Source organism: Sabethes cyaneus, chromosome 3 (assembly GCF_943734655.1).
Source record: "Sabethes cyaneus chromosome 3, idSabCyanKW18_F2, whole genome shotgun sequence".
NCBI lineage: Eukaryota > Metazoa > Arthropoda > Insecta > Diptera > Culicidae > Sabethes > Sabethes cyaneus.
Window position 1 is genome coordinate 36,489,784 of NC_071355.1, and position 16,274 is coordinate 36,506,057.

The 16,274-nt window shown below is 39.9% G+C and overlaps 1 protein-coding gene across 1 annotated transcript in view; it reads left to right on the top strand.

The window, feature by feature from the left end:
- The window catches only part of LOC128743981 (protein fem-1 homolog CG6966), a 184,766-nt gene that overhangs the window by 148,318 nt on the left and 20,174 nt on the right, over positions 1-16,274 (top strand). The gene's annotated exons all lie outside the window — the stretch shown is intronic.

Here is a 16,274-nt window from a genome sequence, read left to right on the forward strand (position 1 = left end):
AGGGGTGGCTGGCAGACAAAGAGGAGGGGGGGGGGGCGAAAGGTGCTGAAACACTACTAAAGGAGGTCAGAATAAGGAAAAAGGGCTATGTTCTTCTTTATCGAAAAGGATCTACGGAGAGCAAAACAAATACCGGGGGAAAGTCGAGGCTAGGATGGGATAGGTCTGCTTACTTTACTTCACTTTACTCACTTCGCGAAACCATGCGCAATTCAGGAGACGTCGTCGGCCGCTGTCGGGTTCTCTGCTAAATTTTGTTTTCACTGGTCTCTCGTCCGGTATACTTGCTACATGGCCAGCCCATTGTAGCCTGCCGTGTTTTTGTAGCTTTACAATATCCGCATCTTTGTATACTTGGTATATATCATGATTCTGCACGCCAGCCATTCGAGTAGCACCTTGCAATGCAATGTTGAACAGTAAATTCGACAGTCCATCACCTTGCTTCAAACCATCTAACGTCACAAACGAGTCCGATGTTTCACCCCCTATCGTGACGCTTGATTTTGAACCATCAAGGGTACACGCACGTATCAGCCTAATAAGTTTTGTTAGAATACCTTGTTCAAGCATAATCTGTCACGGCTCATTTCGTTTAACTGAATCGTATGCTGCCTTGAAATCTATAAATAAATGCTGAATCTGCAAGCTTAATTCCCAGCATTTATGGAAGATCGCAAGGTGAACATTTGGTCCATCGTGAAGTCGTCGTCGACTCTCTCGAAAACCGCACTGGTATTCGCCAGCATAGGTTTCCTGCAACGGCCTCAGTCTGCGAAACAGGATGCGCGAGAGAATTTTGTATACAGAATTGAGGAGAATAATGCCTCGGTAATTGTTGCATTCGAGTCGATGGCCCTCTTTTTAAATAGGACATATGAGACCTTCCAACCAGTCCGGGATGGATAGTCGTCTAGTTTTTTGCATTTGGGGAATTTCCGAAACGACAGATGCGCAAGTTGCCGGAAGACAAAAGAAGGGTGGCTTCTGACAAGAGAATAGGTCCAAATCTAAATATCTAAAAATGAATGTATGTTTGAAGTATGTTTTGTATGACCCTCAAAATTCCGCAACGCCTGGACGTTTCTTTATCGAACTTAGCATGTGTTCCTTGACATACGGGAATTTTTTAATCGAGCAAAAAAAATATGGATTTCAGGCCTTTTTACTTAAAGTTTAAACGTGAAAACCAAATCTATGCTTGCTTTTAATAAATACGTTGTTATTTTTCATGCAAAAATCTACAAACAAAAAGACAAGAACGAAAGAAAAATTTTTTGGCTTAGTTTCGGAAATTCCACTGTTTGAACTTCCATTTCTATTTCGTGCTAGAAGCGTTAACTCAACTCGTACACTCAATTTTCGAGTTTTTCAGGCTGTAGAGCCCACAGACAATTGATTTTATAAGAAAAATTTATCTCATATCCTACCAATTATTTTTTTGCCCCCCGATTTTTCAAGTCAATTTCCAAGGGGGGTGACCAAAACGTTGAATATGATTTGCAATGGCCTTACCAAATGTGATTGCGTAGTTCAGAAAGTGCTTTTATTCCGTTTAAGAATAAAGCCAGTAAGGGGATCTCTGATAATTAATAGAATTATGTTTCTGGGGCACATCCCTATCTATCACAGCTGTCACAAACATCTCCGAAAATTGCCGGTTTGATTGAGTCGGCCTAGGGCTTAGGGTTAATAAGGGGATGTAAGCGTGATATCAGTCCTGATATAAAAAGAAATGAGGCAAAAATCGTAATTTCATGACGTAAAAGATATAGTTAAATGATACAAAAATGCTACAAAAGATGAAAGAAAACTAGAGCTGACAGGCTCATTCTGTGCATAGTCTATTGCTGGAGTCCAACAATATGCGAAAGTCGAAGACGGCGTGACTGTACAGTACATTACTGTGAGGTTTATTTTGTGAAAAATCCAAGGTTCACCAGTTTCTCCCACAGTACCGTGCTTCCCGAGCAGGAGTGAAGAGCAAAATAATATAAAAACAATATCAAACTGTGTTATAATGCTATATTTTGTTATCGAATAGATATGGAGATACATTGATAACACATTTTGTTATTGAGTAGATATTTAAAACAGTAGTTGTAAGATGAGTTTAATAACTGATTTTGTTATCATATCGTATTATGACCTTAAAATGTCATTCGATATATTTCATAAAATTTTATTTTATTGATTAAAAAGATTTTAGATTAAAAATATTTTATAAAATGATTTCTTAATATCTCATATGTTACTGCATTTGTTGTTCAATAACTAAAAATACTAAAATATGTTATTCCAAACTCTGAATACAGTCATGTTGTTGCTTTGTTATTCAAATAACACAAATAGTAATTTTTTTGGCCTTAAAGGAGCAAAATTTTGATATTATTTTTTGTTATTTTACCAACTATGTTAGCCAAAACAAGACCAAATTTTGATTAAAGTTACTCGATTTCCATAACACATTTTGATAGTATTTTGCTTATCTCTTCTGCTCGGGTTTGCCGACGAACGTCGTCCTTTGGATTTTTCGCTGCTTTGAAGTGGGTCTCCCAGGAGTCTCCGAGGAGATTTCTTCGAGCTTTGGCAATATGGTGATTGTAATGCTCTCGAAAATTCAATTCGGAGTCCAGCGGGAATCCCAACGTCACGTATCACCAGAAAGTTGCGCTTGCATCAGTCGGGAAACTTGTCGATGACTCTTTGCAACAGCTGTTAGTCAATGGAAGTTTTGCAGAAGCTTACAACCTTCCACTAAACATTAGCACACTTCGTTGAAAAATATGATAAACAGTAATGGTCGCAAATTACTGCCTTGTGGTACCCCCTAAACGAACGAAGAATTCTGATTCTATTGAGACCAGTTTTACGCACAGTTGACGATCGGTTAGGTACGATCCAGTTGATAAGGTTTGATGACACGCCGGTACTGTTAAGTTTGGTTAGCTGGATATGGTGATTAACTTTATCGAAGGCTGTCTTTAGATCCGTATACATCGCATTAACTTGAAGCCCCTGATCCATGTATGTAAGACAAAGCAATGAGAACCGTCCGAGGTTAGTTACCAGGGAAATATCCACGCTGCTCTGGTGAGATGTATGCCGGCTGCTCCATCGTTAGAGGATTCCAAGACAATTCTCGGTATGGTCTACTGTCAATTGCTCCAACTAATATCTCATCCATAACGATGAGAGACAGAAGCGGTGATAAAATGCAGCCCTGTCTCATGCCAGTGGTAACCCTTAAGGGGCCGGACAAGACGCCGTCGTGCAAAACCTTGTACGAGAATGCCTCGTACTGAGCCTCGATGAGATGTACTAGCTTATCTGGATGGACTCTTCTACGTCTAAGTGCGCCCCAGCTGAACTTAAAAATAAAGTCGTGTGTTTCATTGGTTAGGAATTGGAAACCACACGACCCCGCACATCCTAGCTTGGCTAATCAATTATACAAATTGAAGTATTTCCAGGTATGGCCACGTGGAGGCGCTAGGTAGGGGCTTGGGATTACTAGAGTTATTTTGGGTGCTTTTTCGTAGTTGCCTTCCCCATTTCATATCATTAGTTTTAGAAAGAACTAAAATGAGATAAACAGAAATAAAAAATATTGCAATATTGCAAGTGGTTTAAAAAATATAATTCGTTTGAGAATGTATTTAATCTAAATTTAGCCAGCATCGTACCAGTACAATTAGCAGAACGGGTCTACCGTCCATCAGTTGATTCCGAAGTAACTTCCTACCCACCACGCCACATTCTCAGACACCAGACACGAGCTAGCACAAAGAATCTTGCTGACCGCTAGGCTGGACAAGATAAATTTCGCAGCTTCTTTCCTTTAGTGGCAAATTTCCCATATAGGGAAACTAGCAGATCGTTTACGCAGTCTGCTTTAGAGTTCCTTGCCTGCATGCGTGCTTTTGCTTGCTTTGCTTGTTGCTGGCTTATGAATAGTAGATGCCAACCCGCAGTTCGTGGAGTTTATTGCTCTCGTCTCGACACAAACGACTCTAGTATAGTGGTCCAAACTAGCAATGAAACGTTGCGACGCATGCCTGTTCGGTCAAACATTCTTTCGACCAAACCAAAAACCAGAGGAGAACACAGCCAGCCAATGTTTACAAAACATTGCCGCAAAAAGCCACCCTGTAGAACGTGAACTTGAACTTGGCCGCTCGAGCACGCCCGTAGCACCATATTTTGAATTGAGGTGTTTATTACGACGACTGCCAGCAGAGGAAACGCTCCGAGTTACGGTTACAAAACAAAAACTGGCTTTTGGAAAGCCGACGATGACCGGAGAGTTTTGTCGGCGGAATTTGAGGTATTTATTTTTTCGAAATGATGCAATCGCAACTAGTTTCGTTACGGTTAAATGAATGTGCTTGTCAATTTCCTATATCAAAAAAACACTGATGTAGCCTCGGTTCAATCCTTTATATCAAAACCACTTCCCGTAGATAATCGTTCCGCCAACTAGCTTAAATTGATTGCTTCGGAGCTTTTAATAATGCCAAAACAAATATTGAGCTTTTAGTTCTATTTGACTCATCAAACGTTCCGAACGATATTTTTCTCTCATTCGTCGCGTCGAAGTCAAAGTCTTTCCCTTTACACAGTCAGTCTTTCGCAACCAGTCAGGCACTGCGCCGTCCCCAGTAGAAGTGGGTATTCTTCCGAATGATGTATTTATTAAAACATTCAAGCGTTCTAAACAACGGTTTTGCCCGGCTAGGAAAATATCAACGGGTGCGACGGCGAAACTGGTTTCCCTATATTTGGTAAACAAAACCAAAGTGTTGCATGTCAACTCGCGAGGAAAGAACAAGATTGGATAATTCTAAGCGACGACCTTCAACGGCCCGGCCCGGCAGTTCCCCACGAGCCACGAGCGGACGAACTAGGAAGAAGTTTGCAGTTATACATTCGTTCAGTGGACATCTAACCGTGAACAGTGCTGGTAAAAGTTTCCTCTTTCTTTTACTTTTTGGTCGTCACCGTGGATCATGCTCTTACTCTACGTCAGAGCAGTGTACAGACTGTTAAAATGGCAGAGCATGAAAAATTTTGCATTGTACAAAGTGATATTGCTAAGAAGCTTACTGTGTGCAATCGGTTTCCTTCGGTTGTGGCTCGGGCTGAGGCATTCCCAGTGGGAACAAGCGATGCAGAAGGTAAAGTTGATTAATTGAACTGAACTGCTAGGGGACTATTTTGAGGAAGATTAAGTATAGTGATGTTATAGACAAGACATAGGACGGAGGTAGGCACAGCTCAGTTCGTCCTACGCTCGATTTCTAACCAACGCGCGGATTGGCCTTAACCTTGAAAAGTGATACCCACACTGATTGAGTCAAGGTGGCCAAACAAGTCACACAAAAAAAACCTTCGGGTGGTTTCACTGTCAACTGCATCATTAAAGATAAAAAGGCATTTTCTACCTGCCTGCCTGCCGGGCGTCGTCGGCGACCTACCTATGCGTAAAGCAGCGGCATAAAAACCGTTACCAGCGAGTGAATTGTGGTAGCAATAGCGACGAGCCTCTTAACTGCCTTCACTTGAGTTGATAGATTCTTCGATAGAGTGGATGGTGGTTGGTAATGAAACGACATTCAAATCGCTTGCCTAAAGGTCAAGCTTTGCACGTTGCTGCTGTTGTTGTTGATGATGAATCGTATACGGTGGTGAGCGGATCTATTAAAACCTCTTCGTGAATCCCGCCTGAATGAAAACGTTAAAACAGACGCATAGAAGTGTCGAATTTTTTTATTTGTAAGAGAAACAGTTAGAGTTCTGATTTTAATGCATAGAAGTGTTATTTAGCTCCAAACTTTTCGTTTCGATCTAATTTACATATTTTTCCTATTTTTTAAGGGAATGGAAGGAAATGTGAAGGTAAAACTTGACTCTACCACAGATTTAAAACATGCCGATAAACAACGAAACAAAAATCTCGTTCGTTCTCTGAACTGTACATTACCGTGCAATCAAAATGTAGAAATCAGCAACAGAATAATATTCAAGCTTCATGACATTATTTTATATGCCAGAAGGGCATTGGGTTAAGATAGTCACTGTGACAGTCTTAATGATCATCTTTTGTGACAGTCGCTGATTGCTGTATACGATTTACGGATTGTTCATACTCACTGATAGAGCTGAAGCTAGGTAGTTGTAATCCAGTGCTTCTGTGACATTTACGCTCCCACGCAATAGTCTTCGTTGTACGGTAGTGAAATTTCGCCAAATGAATAAGGAGTACCGCAAGGCAGTAATGTAAAATTTCTCTTCAAATATATAAACAACTTGTGTGCTTATTTTGTAACTAGTTGAGCCCGAATCTTACGATGCGGAAAATGTAACTGTCTGCTAAGAATTCAGAAAACTGCGGATATATTTGGACAGTGTTTGCGAAGATGTTTAATTTTTGTATTAGTTCTTTGAGTTCTTATATTGCATACCCAAGCAACAATGTGAGTTTTATTGTACTCTAATGACGGGTTTCATGACCAACTTTGGTCTTTAATGCCATCATAAGAGTATAATAAAACTCAAATAGTTACCTGGGTAATATAACTCTAAGATGTTGTACATGAAAGAGTCAGCCGAAAACTGAAACAAATAGTTTTATGGTCATATTGGATTTTATTTAACTGAATAAAAACATTATCTCCACTGTGCTGATTCTATAGACGGACAATATGGCTATTTTGGCGGGCTATTGTCTGCCGCAAACCGATTCATATAGTGGGTGTTAAGTCAGATAGAACCAAGTGGCAAATTTCTGACTTCGAGAAAAACGCATTTAAAGTTTGCTGCTTTCGAAATCATCTGACTCTGGCAGTTTGCAACATTTATATAGTCTGATTAAAGTAAAATGTTGCTTAGAAAATTTTAGATCGTTTGCTATCATTAACTAATTTTTTTAAATTTTGCGATTTGGTTCAATCTAATTTAATACCGACCATGTGATATTGCGACAAGCAATCGAGTTGAGCAGGTGAGTCGAGCAGTCGAATCAAGCAATCGTGTCAAACAGTTGGGTCGAACAGTCGAGTCGAACAGTCAAGTCGAGCAGTCAAATCGAGCAGTCTAGTCGAGCAGTTAAATCAAGCTGTTCAGTCAAGCAGTCCGGTCGAGCAGTTGAGTTGAACAGTCGGTTCGAGCAGTTGAATCGAGTGGTCGAGCAAGCAGGCAAGTTGAGCATTTAAATCGATCAGTCTAGTCGAGCAGTTAAGTCGAGTAGTCTAGTCGAGCAGTCGAATCGAATGGTCTAGTCAAGCAGTCGGGTCAAGCGGTTAAGTCGAAAAGTTGAGTCGAGCAGTTCATTCGAGCAGTTGAGTCGAGTAGTCTAATCAAGCAGTTTATTCGAGCAGTTGAGTTGAATAGTCCAGTTGTTCGAGCTCCAACTAAGTCGAGTAGTCCAGTCGAGCAGTGGAATCAATCAGTTGAGTCGAGTGTCGAATCGAACAGTTGAGTCGAGCAGTCTAGTCAAGCAGATCAATCATGCTGTCCAGTCAAGCAGTTCAGTCGAGCAGTAGAATCGAACAGTCCAGTCAAGCAGTTCAAGCGCGCAAGTAAATCGAGCAGTCGGGTCGAGTAATTAGTCAAGCAAATGTGTCAAGCAGTCGAATCGGGTAGTTAAGTCGAGTAGTCCACTCGAGCAGTTAAATCGAGCTGTTCAGTCAAGCAGTCAAGTCGATCTGTCCAATCAAGCAGTTGAGTTGAGCAGTCGAATCGACCAGTTCAGTCGAGCAGTTCAATTAAGCAGTCCTGTCGAGCAATCAAATAAAGCAGTCTAATCGACCAGTCCAGTCGAGCAGTCTAGTCAACCAGTTGAGCAATCGAGCAGTCCAGCGGTCGACCAGTGAGGTGACTGAGAATACAACCCATTGCTACGCAAGCATGACGTCCTGCCAGGGACCTGTTTTTAGTTACCGATAAGCCTCTTATGACGTCCTGTCAGAGACCTGGTTTTCGGTACAGACATAAGCCTGTTATATAAATAGATTGGTAAAAAAACTGCTGCTTGAAAAAGTCCTGTATACCGTGAGGTGACCTAATTCCGTGCGGCTAATTTTGGCTCCTAATTCCGTGCACCTGGTAATAAAGTCAGAAATCTCTCAACAAAACATGCGCTTTTTCTTCAACATTGTTGCAATGCGTGGAAGAGTATACGTTCAAACTTTTTTTTTCGAAAGAATTTGGAATGTACCGCTGGGAAACAGCTAACTTTTGACCAAGTGGGCGGAATTAGGTGCCGCACGGAATTAGGGCACCTCACGGTAAGCCTTTTAGATAAAAAAAACGATAAATTGAATTTTAATGGCATAAAAATTATTATTGTTTAAAAATAAGCATTTGCCGTACAAACACTTAATATGCCAATACTTGTACTTTGACTTGTACTGATGGTAAAAACATTTTTTTCCTAAAAGTAGCAAAAAAAACGTATATTAAGGATAGGTACTTACCTATATTATATTTTTAGTCTTAAAAGATATTATACTTTTAGTCTTAAAAAGATATTGACAAACTGTGGTCTCATTTTCCTGTAGATCTGCTTAACTGACTGCGTTCTTGATTATTCCGATGTATTTTGTGTTAGCCTGGACTTTCAAATATTCATTATCGGTTCTATAGGGACTTCAAATAGATTCTTTCCTATTTTTGCGGGAAATATGGTAAAAGAGGTAGCAAATTACAGATTCATCTAGATAAATTTTTTGAGGCATATTGGGAAATACTCTAGAATCTCTTTTTACGTCCATTCATTTTACGTGATTTTGTTTTACGTCACCTTTTTTACGTCCAAAATTTGAAATAACGTCCTCTTTTTTAACGACCGATTTCTTTTTACATCCCTCCAATAGTGGACGTCCACATCCCTATAATTTCGAATCTTCCCCTGGTCGCTTGGTACCTCAAATCTGATCATCACGAATTCACCTAGTTGTTGGTATCGCTGAGCCTTGGAGCAACCAACCAATTTGGCAAGGTCTGTAGATATTGGAGACCGAGTTTCTGCTTTACCCAATCCCTGGCCGAATTCCATCAATTCGGTACCAAAAGCCGTAGAGATCGCAAGACCGCTAGGGTTTTTAGAATTTTGAAACTCCCCAGAAATCCCAGGTTCAACAGCATTACTTACGGGATCTCGACCTCATGAGAAAAAGATTTACGCAATTGCCTCGAAATCCACACAATTGTGAAGAATGTACTGCTCGAGCCACAAATGCTGCCTCGAAATTACTTTTCTCAGCGGGGTTTCGTCGAATCGAAAGTTGATGATAAAGTTTTTACTTACAAGGTTGCGCATAGAAGCTTCATCGACAGTTAGCGTCCATATACGGCATAAGTACCGTTGGGATTGAATCGCTGCTGTATGCGCCACTTATCGTTAGTGAGATTCTTATTTAGACTTTCAATTAAGCTTTTGACTCTCCGATTAGTGAAAAGAATGCATGTAAGATATTAATATCTCTAGACACGGGATTTTGTCGGCAGCCATCCGCTTAAGCAAGCCCCGAATCCGCATATTCTAACTAGTTCACAGTTTCGTGCTCGTCTCAAGAAATCACCAGGTCTCTGGACTCGTAGAAGAATTTGAAGAAATTTGGATTTACCAGCTCTTTCCTATGCTGCTCTATGGCAGTCAAAAGAGCGTCTTTGACGGCATCAAATTTAGCTGTACTCAGTCCAGTAGCGAGATAGTTCTCGAAGACCTCCGTCTATCCAAGATATGCCAAGAACAGAAACCCCGGATTGTATTTTGGCATCTTCAGTCCTTGCTCCTCCAGTGAGTCACACGAGTGGAACCACCAGTGACGCTGAACTTCTTGGGGACCGGTTTTTCTTTGATGCTGAGAAGCTTTGACCGACCCATTAGCTCATTTGAGAGAACCCTTGAGTGAATGAGCTATTCCTTGTTGCTGGGTCTTCTCTACAAAGATCCAAGATTTAAGCAAAATCATCATCTGCAATTAGTCGGTTTACTGAGGATGGGACGTGTTCTTTACGACCGAACGTCAGCGAAAGAATCGCTGTTCAGTTGACGATCCTATTCCACTTCGCACGTTGATTCACATTGTTTCGACAGAGTGAGGCTGCCTGTCGGAGCCTATAATTTGTTTTTGATTATGTTACAATTGTTATCTGGTCAAAATCGGCTTCGGCGTTATCTGGTCAAAAAACTGCCTTGTGATTAGCCATTAGATACCATTATAACATACTAAAACGAGATCCAAGCATTTTAAAGCGGTCATTTACACGGTTTTATATATAACTGTGATAGAAACACGTGTATACTTTGAAGGGAGTTAAAAACACAAAATTTCACATGAATTTCAGATTTTGAACGTCAATGATAATACGAAAAACAATCTGATAAGATTTGGATCGAGATGCACATGCAAGTTTCATGAAAATTACACGAATCAGAATCGAATTCTTGAAAAAATAGGATTAAAATAAATTCGAGCTCAGCGTGCTTTCGGGTTCCACATGATATATCAACTGATGCAAGCAGTAGTGGTTAGCATTCACGCCTCTCACGCCGAGGACCCGGGTTCGAATTCCATCCCCGCAGAAGTCAAGTTGTTAAAGTGACTATAATCAAACAAACAAAAATCCTGGCTTTATTCCTGGGAGATCTATTTCTACTAACCTACGTCGCACTGCATAATACGTATGAGCGAAGGTGTCCAAGTAGGCACTATCGATACGGACCTGAAATCAGCGTTTGACAGAGTCAGTCAAAAAATTCTAATTGCCAAAATCGATCGCCCGGGTGCACCAATCAATTTTGTAAACTGGATTGCGTCGTATCTCACCAACCGTCATTTGTGTGTGTGAAATTTGGATCCCACGAATCGAATGCTTTTGGCAACGTTTCTGGTGTGCCACAAGGGAGTAATCTGGGACCTGCTGCTTTTCTCCATATACATCAATGATGTTTGCTTCAGAATTGTCGACGGATGCAGACTGCTCTGCGTTGAAAATTTTCTTGCGGGTGAGGTCCCTTCAGGATTGTAAGCAGCTACAATGGATAGTCGACATATTTGCAAATTGGAGCTCTGCAAATCGCATGGTAATCACCGTGAACAAATGTGCCGTAATATCCTTCACTCGTAAAAAGCATCCTGTACATTGGCAGTACAAGATTAAGGATTGTCGTTTAGGGAGCATTATTGTTACATCGTAGCGAAGGCCAAGTCATAGTCTGGGATTAATCTTCCGGATTTCTTAGAAACTCAACGATCCGTACTATCTGAGGGCACTCTATTACTCGCTGGTGCGACCGACGCTTGCAACGGTAGCTTTGATGTGGAGTCCATACCATAACGTGCGGTCCATTCGGTTTTTTGTCATGCTAGTCGCTGGGGAAAAGAAAGTCGGTTGCATCATCACTTCCGCTGCAATGACGATCATCTGGTTTGGGTTGGCGCTATCAGTTTAACAGTTAACAGCTGGTTTGTATCCAGCGAAGCTGGCCGTTTGTTTTTAAGTGAAGCTCAGCAGCCGGTTCTGTCAAGAAAACTCGATCAAAAGCTATGAAAATTATACTCTGCATTCGAAATTATGCTACCCCGTGAAGCGAGATTGGTACAGCAACGCTCGCAGTTTTCCTGGAATTGATCATCGATGGTCTACCCGACTCCTGTAATTGATTGAGGCACGATGAGGGGTTAACACAGTGACACACATATTCTATCGATCACCAGTTCCAAGCGGATTGCTAATTGGCAGCCTTGCCGGTCCCGATTTTGTTAATGAAAAATAATAAAAAAAATAAAAGTTTCGTCAATGTAGTTTTGAAACTTTTACCGTGATTTTTTTGGCCTTTTCAGTCTTCTACGGAATTTAGAACGGGCTTTTTCAATTCACTCCGACGTTTCGACTATTTATTTGAGTCTTTTTCAAGGATAGCTACAATATTTTATCGTGTTAGTTTTAATTATAAATGTCTTTTGTTTAGATTGTAGGGTAAAGAACTAGTTTTAAGCAGTCTAAGCGGGTCACTGATTGTTTTACCTTATTACAAGCGATGGGTTGACTAAGTGGGGAATATCAGCATACCAATCTTCTTGCTATCTTTAGTTCTTCAAGCTGTTACCATTGGAAGACACTATTGTTGAGCTAAACTTTTGATTTTTCGCTTTAAAAGTTGGAGCGGTGGAACTAATTTTGAACACACCGAACCCATTTTCACCCGCAGGGTGCTGTTTTCAGCAATCCTGAAATCTGAATTTTTTTACGTCCCGTTAAAAAATCCCTCGAACTTTTCCCCCTATTCAGTAAGTTCGCGTTCCTATCCGCGACCTACTAATCGGCATCTGATGCGTAATCGGCATAGCGTATCGGCATATGCGTAAAATGCCATCTGTCTAAATTGTTTATCGGGGCATACACTCACCGCACCGTTCGGCAAACGGTATTCGTCGTCTCTTTTATTCTCTGGTGCTCTTATGGGAAACTGCGAGTTTGACGTCTCACTCGCTGTTCATAAGAATGGTGGGAGAACGAAAGAGGCAAACATAGAAGTGCACACGATCTAACTTTAGAACAGTGTTGTCAAAGCAAATAACATTGAAACACATCGTTGCTTCATTAAATCACTGAGAAAATCTTCGAAAATTATTGAAAAAGCTGTCTTTTGTGTTGTTTTTAATAAAGAAAAATTAATTATGAACATACATTTCTCTTAAAAGTATTGAACCACGTTTTCACCATAGGAGGTTTCAGTTAATTTCAAACTTAAAATTCTTATTTCCAGAACCGAAACAGTATCTTGGCAACACGATAGTTCATCAGTTGTGCTGCAGCTGCTGCTACTGGTGAACAGGTTCCATCAGTTCAGAATTTGTTTTCAGTTTTGTTAGAAAATAATAAAACTTTCGGCTAGTGACAAAGCCTTAGATAATAGAAAAAAAGAGACTGAATAATATGGTATGTGACAATTGAGTGCTTGACTTTCAGAGTGGTTGTAATCAGTGCTGAAAATTTGATGAATTCGTCGGTAGCAAGGTGGCGATTGCTGAAGAGCAGCTGAAAAATGTACGTTTTTGGACAACAATTTTTAATTCATCATATTCCTTGTCGGAAACCCAATAAATTGTGTTTGTGTGAACCAAATGTATGGTTAAGTGATTTGTGAATATGATCCTATCAAAAGATTTTGAAAATATGAATAAAAAAGTGCATTTTCGGATCATTTATGTTCAACTGATTAAAATAGGTAACACTGCTCAACTCGTTCCTTACCCTACCTACAGTTTTTTCAGTTCGTCGTTAAAAATCTTTGATTTTAAGAATATACAAAGTAGAATTAAATTGGATAAGTTTTCTTTTTTAATTTTAGGTAAGAATGTATATCATATCATATTACTCAAATTGCTTCAAAAATTTCAAATATCTTGCGGGACAGGAACTTTACGCAGTTTTACAGTCGAAAAAATGCCCATCTGAAACAAAAGTATGAAACCAAATTTCCCAAAAAATATCTTATCTGACAATATGTGCGGGATAAAATCTTAAACATTCTTAACAACGAGTACAGTAAACGCAGAGTTTTGTCGATTAGAATGTTTTGAAAAGCGTTTACAAACACAGTATAAAACCCTTCTGGTTTTATTAGATTATACTGGTGAGCTACCACCGGGAAAAAACCCTCGTAGTCGGACGGCAGCAATTCACCGTCGGACTGCTCCTCTCCGCTCTCACTGTTGCTGTCGTCGCGGTCGGACTCAACGAATTTCTCGAAAAGCTTTACGACTTTGGAAAGGGAGGAAGTGTCTGATCCGACGAATGATCAATTGGATGAAATGTAAAATTTCGATGTAGACCAAAAATATATTGGGTTGCGCAATGGCGAGCGGGGTTCGCATTCACGATCTTTCGGTTGGTACCCGAATGTTTAACTCACGAAACTACCACCGCCCGTTATATTAGGTAGTCTAATACCTAGTTTTGTTTTATTCTCCCAATTCTATCATTCCCGTATACTACCGCTATTCGCATAACAGTTCGATTTTCTATTAAGTTTCCTATATAAATGGGACTGTTATGCAAGTAGCGACAGTATACGCACCACACACTCCTATGCGACGATATTATTTTTGTACGACTGCTCTTTGTTTTCTACCGCCGAAAGAGAACTGTTATCTACACGGTCAGTGCGATAGAAACAAGCTGTGCGTTACCGGCAGTCGCTTTAGCAAGTCTCGTGATTAAAATCACCACCGGGTGTGTTTTTCTTCTTTTTATTTAGTCGTATATGATTCTATACGCGATCATGATGTGAACTATTTTGTCCATAGTATTTTAGCTGTACTATTCCGATTTTGTTGTTGACTTGACAGTTCTCCATTTCAAAAGTAGTGCTACATCAAGAAATTCAGTCTCCGACTGTTCTTAGTTGACTCGTTCATCAGGCTGCTTCACTCCAGGAACAACTTCTTCCTCTCTACGCTAGGCAAGGGTCGGTTTTTGGTGTTTGGCGCCATATAGAGCGCACTACCTATTTGGTCTCTGGGGTTAGGTGTTGGCTGGTGCGACTCTGTGGCTTATAGCTTCTGTCGACTACCGTGAACGCCCACGTCGCGCTGCGCTCAATTTACTCTGTAGACTTATCTTGAAACAGTGCATAAATACCAGAGGGATGGAAGATGTACTCGATCCATGGGTCGAGCCTTGATAAGTTGATCACCATTAACGGTCTAAGAGATTTTCTTCCATTTGGTTGATTTGTCGTTTTTTGTTTTGGAAAATTCCAGGTGCGTGGCTCAGGGCAGCCGAGGTTGAGCTAGTCATGGAGTCATGGCTCATGGCTTCTTGGAGAACAAATATCCAAGGCAAAGCACATTTACAAATTCGATCTATCTAGCATTATTCCTCTTTTCATCATCATTATCATCATCAACAACAACAACAACAACAAAATCACTCTCTCATCAATTAACATGCACTCATTCCCGAGCAGGAGCGAAGAGCAAAATGATATCAAAATGTGTTATTGGAAATCGAATATCTCATACCAAAATTTGGTCTTGTTTTGGCTGACATAGTTGGTAAAATAACAAAAAATAATATCAAAATTTTACTCCTTAAGGGCCAAAAAAAAAACTACTTGTGTTATTTGAATAACAAAGCAATAACATGACTGTATTCAGAGTTTAGAATAACATATTTTAGTATTATTAAGGTATTGAATAACAAATGCAGTAGTATATGAGATGTTAAAAAATCATTTTATAAAATATTTATAATCTAAAAACCTCTTTAATAAAAAAAAATTTATGAAATATATCGAATGTCATTTTAAGGCCAAAATAAGATATGATACCAAAATCAGTTATTAAACTCATCTTACAACCACTGTTTTAAATATCTACTCAATAACAAAATGTGTTATCAATGTATATCCATATCTATTCAATAACAAAATATACCATTATAACAATGTTTGATACTGTTTTTATATTATTTTGCTCTTCGCTCCTGCTCGGGTTCTCTCAGTCTTAGGCAGACTTAGCTCTAACTTCCCCACCTTGTACTGCAAACGGAAACGGAATTCAACTTGTGTTTATATTGAATTATTTTTACTTTGAGCGAGCTTTGCCCCTTGATATTAAGCTGAAAATAGACTTGGAGGCTGTCGAGTAGGTTAAAAAAATAACCTTTGATAAAAGTTCAGCTGCATCGAAATACTGCCGCTAAAAATTTTCCAATACGCCGTTTCTCGGAATTTTACTGAATGACTCAGTTTTTACTCTTACAACAGAGTTCTATGCGTAGGGCTTGACTCCCGTTTCTCTTCGCGATCTTTCAACTCCTCACGTGTTCCTCAAGGTAGCAGCATGGGACCTATTTTCCTTCTCATCATTTCTCATCATCATGTCATCTTACATCGCACCATGGCAATATTAAAAGCTTCTCAAAAGTTCAATTTCATCGATAAAATTGCACGGCCTGAAGATACTGTATCGTTCCCTATTACGCCCATAAATTGAAAATGCGTGCTTGACTGTGGTCTTTACCAGTTGGTATGCAATTAGCGTGTCGAAGGGATGCATGTTCTACGATTTTAAATGGCGCAAGATCGTTTAATTGGCAATCCTGTCTCGTTAAACATTTCGCCGTTGGCACCAAAAAGAATAAGTCCTAACGAAGTGCCTTGGGGGAATACTTGAAGGGACTCGGATTGGGTTTGACTTTTCATTGAATTTTTCAACTTGTTGGTAATAAGTGTTTAAATATGACTGTATAAAACT